Raw genomic sequence first — 6078 nt, 5'->3', positions numbered from 1 at the left:
TATAATGAAGGAGGAAAGGTCGGCCGCGATAAGGGAATTCTGCGGTAAACGATGCGCGGCGAGAATGCGTATTTTTCGGTGCCTCCGACGCTTCATTATGCGCGGCCTGGCTGAAGAGGAACGGGGAAGATCGAAGAGGAATCCGATTCCTTAAGGAAGAACGTTGGCAAAGTTGTAGAGGGAAATTTGTTATCCGATATCAACATGTTTTGAACCAACGTTGATCTTCAATTTTCATCCGCGTTAGTTTTTTAATTTGATTTTTTAGCAGTTCTGATAAAAATTAAGCGAGAGATGAAAAAAAAATAGAAGTGAATGAGTTAATTGAAGAGAAATCCAAATTATATATATATATATATATATATACTTAAAGAATATTGACAAAGTTGTGAAGAGAAATTCATCTTTTGAATCATGTTTATTTCGTTTTCTATCTTGATATTTTTAATAATCGTGATGACAAAAAAGGATAAAGGAAGGAAGATAAATGAAAAGAAGTGAATGACTTAATTAAAGAGAAATCCAATCGTCGACGAAGAGGAAAATTCTTTCTTATTGTAAATTATCATATTCGATTTTAATTTTATATTGTGATCTCGTTGGTAATCGTGGTAGTGGAAAAGGAGAGCGAAAGAAAAGAAAATATATGGAAGGACTCGCTTAAGGAAAAAGAAAAGAAAGATATTTTGGTGATAATTGAAAAGAAGAAACAAGGATAAAAAAAAATGGAAGTGAATGATATATCTGATTAATTCGACGTGTTAAATTAAGCATTGCAAGATAGTTTATAGCTATCAATTTAATCGAGAGGAATTGGAGAGAGAAATTGCACGTCGTATATCAAAATTTTATTTCGCGGACAGTAAGACAGTTGTTTTAAATGGTTTTGCGATTGGTGAAGAGAAATTTTACATCGATTAAATGGATCAGGATTCGTGCGTCAAATTGACATGACAGTCCTAATGAATGACAGAGATATTATGAATTTCTAAACTTCTATCGATAATCACATCTTACGTGTTGTAAAGCTTATATGATTCTAAATTTATACAATCAATCAATTCGCTTTAAAGCAAACTTATGATTTCAATTTTTGAAATCTATCTTTCCAAATTAAAGAATATGAAAAATTTTTGTAAATTATTTTATTACGATTGTATTAATTATTGCGATTATTATAAAATTTAAAAATCCTAGACAATGTGAAAAAATTTAATGGAATATTTAAAAGAGTAGTATTAATTGTTTTCAATTAATCAAATAAAATGAATCTTTATTAAAAATATTATTGAAAGTGCTCTAAAATATAAATCAATATTGGGATTATTGATAACAATTGATCGAATATCAACCAATCAAATTTTGTAAACCCGAATGTAAAGCAACGTATTTAAAAATTACGTCGCTTATTCGAAAAAACATCTGGAATATTTTTTTCCATTGCACGCGAATAACAGCAATAAAACAAGAAGAATCGTGCAATCATCGGTTATATGACCGTCATTAATTCCTCCGATTTTCATAGCGTGTAAACATGAATAATAGATTTATATTTCGTTGGGACATTCTTTTCATTAATTCTTGTGTATTATCGCGTTTTGACATGTTATTGCTACCCGTTCTCTCATTTCTTGAATCCAAGGTTTCGAAACACGAATCCCGTCGAAGTATCGAACAGTTAAATCTTTCCAGAACAAAGGAACGAAAAATAAAAACGGAGATTGTAACATTACGAAAAGAGATTACACTCGTGTTAATCATCAGCTATTATTAGATTCCTCTAAGATTACGTTTGTTCAGGATAAATGGAGTACTTGCACAACGTGTTACAAACACATCATTGTTACAAACTTCTTTTGTGCTTCCAAGACACGGTTTATCAAAGATATTGTCAAGCGAGTAATGATTGAAAAGCTAGTTAGTACGTAATTTCTATTCTGTTCAGTTATTCCGTCAAATTCTATATATTCTATCCGTTCTTCGTATCAAACATCTTCCAAAGAATTCGATAAAACTACTTCGCTTCGATTAGAAGCATAGAATTTTTGAATGAAATATTCTATCTATCAAGATGTTTGTTGAGAAAGAAAAATGAACAATTTTTATTCAAATATACAAAACATAAATCATATTAAAAATTCTAAAATTAGAAACCGAAAAGTCTGATAATTTTTAATTTAAATAATATTAATAGGAGGATAGAAAAATAAACACACAATTTCTTATTCTTATAGAATAGAATAAAATATAGAATATACGAATTCCATTACTAATATCGTTGTCGATAACAGATCATAACGAAATAGAAACCACCGTCTTCCATTTTCCCCTTACCAAGAAAAAATCAGTACGCAATATATTACCAATACCTATCTATAAACGATCGAGGCAAAATATCCGCTAAAAATGAGGCACCGTCTCATTCGCAAAGGAACCCTTTTGTTGTACCGGCGATATTGGGTTCACGTCAACTCGAGGATCCTCTTACGACGATGCGTGTGCAAGCAGCCAATTAGCGAGACCGCAAGAGAGCGACTTCTCTCTTTCTCCGTGTCTTCCGCCTCCCCTACTCCCATCGCACACTTAGGGTCAAACGCTCGTAAACGTCGAGGCGAAACGCTCGAGACTCGACCCAACGCTCGAAAGAAGCCTCTCGTCTCTCGTCCACGTCTGTGAAAAACATATTATGAATTTCCCGACGACCAATCGGACGACCGGCATGCCGTGACCCCGGATTGTCAACCTTATGCTACCTCCTTGCTCCTTCCACCATCTCCAGCATCCCTGTCCCTCTTCGCCCGCGTCCACGAGAGATTTTCTACATCGTCCTCCTCGTCGCGCTTGCTAACGACTTGACTGGCCAAGCCCACAGGCCACAGGTGTAGTAAACCTCTTTACCTCACGCATTCGCGCGTAATGGCCCCTCTTACACCCGAGCATCTGCCGACCTCGCCGCGTAAGCTACTTCGCCAACCGTGATCCGTTTCTTCCTCCTCGACGCTCGTCATCTTCTTCCTTCGTCGACAGCCATTGGTGGATCTGTTTGATATTGTTTTTTTTTTTTCTTTTTTTAAGAAAAATTCGTGGAAAAAATTCGAGAAGAGGCGAAAACTGTGAAATGATCGGGAATAAGAATTTTTTGAAAATTTTGGATAAATTTAATAAATACAGTGAAAAGTGTTATTTTCGAAGTTTCTTTATATTTTAGACTTCGATGAGTGAAGGTAACGAATACGTTTTTATAATTCTTCTGTAAATAGAATTGCGTAGAGTTTTTCAGAGTTTTTGAATTTTTGAGGTTCTCGTAAACGAATCTGTAAAATATAGAAGAAGAATTAATATTTTTTAGCGAGTTACAAAAATTGAGTTACTGAAGTTGCTTGGACTTGGAATATTTTATTATTATTATTCGAAGATATAAAATTATGACAATTGGAAGGGAGTACGTTAAGAAAGTTAAACAGAAAGTGTATTATGTTTTGCGGTATGAAAAGATCTCGAAAGAAAAAAAAAGAAAAGGACAATGAATAAGGGTTGAAGGCATACACCTGCATATTACTTGTCACAATTATAAATCGCCCATATGCTTGCATTTGAACATCAAGTATCCCGTCATATATTGCTGCGGGTTTGATAGAAACAGTAAGCCAAATCAAAATCAAGAATCATGCATAGTCTCTCTCGATCGAGACAATTTATCAGAGCTACTTCTCGTCGTTTCCAAGAAATTTCCTCCATCATGATGTAACCTTCTCTTTGATATTTGTGAACCGTAAAGATTGTTTATCTCTTTGAAACGCGAAACGCGATAATAATGAATCGCGAAGGTGATAATTGAAAAAGACGAAGCGAAATTGATAATACGTGGAAAAAATGTAAATTGTTATTGAAAAATCACTATAATTCGCAGAAATTTCTTCGCGTCCTCTGTTTCTTTACGTAGAAATATCAATTTATAATAAATTTTCGATTTATCAGGATTCATGGAAAATAAATACACGCGAATGATTCTATCAAATCATACATTATCACTATCCGTTCAAAAATTTTCAAAAATTACAATTAAAATTAAATGCGCGCGTTTTGATCTATTGATTTTAAATTCTTCACCTCGGATATACATAAAAAATTAAACAACTTAAAAAAAATAAAATAAAGAATTGTACAGACATCGCAACATCGAAACCCTACAAACTTTTCATTGTATATTAAAACCTAATATCATTACATTTTTCTCGACACCTTTAAAGAATTATGAAACGATTGTATAAAAAATTTGAAACAGCTAAGCAAAGGAAATGTAACGTAGGCGTAGAACAGGAAGGCACAAAAGTGGTTGATTGATCGATATTGCAACAGGTGCGTCGAAACGTACGGGAGAGATTATTCGTTTTCGAATAACATTCTGCCGCGCTCCAACCTACCGATTTTTTCCTCTAATTTCGACATTAATAACAGACGGATAGATGTCTGGGGATTTCGAGGGACGGGAGTGTACAGCGCGTCTCGTAGACGCGTCGTAAATCTTCTTGGGATAATTTACGTGGGCGCGATGTACGGCGTCACAGGTGTCGTACGGCCTCTGGAGCTGGGATCTGCATCCACACTGCGCAAATTAACGTAATATAGAAGGAGGATCGGGACAACGTTTCATCCGTGTAACAAATGAAGAACAGATTTCACAAAGGAGAGAGAGAGAGCGTAGAATTTCTATTCCCTGTAAATTATTTCACAAAGGAGGGGAAGGGAAAAGGCGTTTATAATCCTTCGTCACCGGTTGTTGCTTCTGCGCATTTTTCCCATCCTCGAACGATCAGTCATCGACGAAGATAAACACTGTAGATAGCGGATGTAAAATCGAATAACGATTTCATCCAACTATCTATTGTAACCAATAAAATCTTACCAAACAATGATATATATATATATATATCATAACTCCAACGGGTTTGAGAAATCCACCCGATCCCGATCTGAAAATCCACCCTGAAAAAGAAAAAAAGAAAGAAAGAAGAAAGAATATTCTTTCGCTCGTGACAAATTTTACGTAATCCTGAAGAATGACGAGCGGCACGTACGAGCGCGTCATCGTCCGTTGGTAGAGCTTTTTTTTTTCGCCTCGCGCATAGGGGCCAGAAGCTGGGAAAGCTGAACAGTCGGGCCACGAAGAAACCACTAGAGCTCGTTCGATGGACATCGAGTGGCCTCTCCCCTCTCTCCTTCCCACCTAAATCAACAAGAGAGGATCCCAGCCATTCGAACGTCCGGGGTTACGGGCACGAGTGCTCGTGAATACACGCAGGTGCACGCAGGTGAACGCATCGCGGACTGTCGACTCGTATGCGAGTTCTCGCCGTGGTACCGAGAAAAGCCGTGGAGACACGCGGAAACTATCACCCTTGCGCGCTCGTTAAAGTCTCCGGGACCGATCGTTGAAATCTCTCCGTCTCTTTCTTTCCATTTTTTTTTTTTTCAGACCACGGTCGAAGTTGAAGTATTGGACACGGTGGACGAGGAGGAAGCTTGGCGGATGATTTGCAACGTAATTTTTCTTCCAATTTGTGAAATAATTATTAAGGTTCTTTTTTTAATAAGGAAATTCGAAGCGTTTCAACTCATCGGTTTCGTTAATGTTTCTAATGATTGTTTGTAATGGCGCGAAGAAAAGAAGCGAAGATTAAGAAGAAAAAGGTAGAATCGTATATAGAAACGTGATATGTAGCAGAGTGGAGATCTTAGAAGATCAGTACCTCTTCCATAGTTCTTCATTGCTTCATAGGCGTTCATAAATTATCACAGTTTATGATGTATTACGAAGACCATGAAATTTTCTCGATTCCAGACTATTATAACTAGAAATAAACGCTTCGTACAAAGATGTCGTTTTATTTGCGAAATTTGCAAGCGTGTTTCGAGACATCTTTTTTTTTTTTATATGTATATTTTTATATATATATATATATATATAAATTCTTTCCTTCTTCTTTTTCCTCTCATTCTCGTCTCCTTTTTTCTCGAGTTTTTATATCATGGTTAAAGTCAAATGTTGGGTCACAACTCGTGTTACGATCGATATAC

This window comes from Apis laboriosa, unplaced genomic scaffold, assembly GCF_014066325.1.
Source record: "Apis laboriosa isolate Shangri-la unplaced genomic scaffold, ASM1406632v1 scaffold54_cov153, whole genome shotgun sequence".
Taxonomy (NCBI): domain Eukaryota; kingdom Metazoa; phylum Arthropoda; class Insecta; order Hymenoptera; family Apidae; genus Apis; species Apis laboriosa.
The sequence above is the reverse complement of the archived record's forward strand: the minus strand, read 5'-3'. Positions refer to the sequence as shown.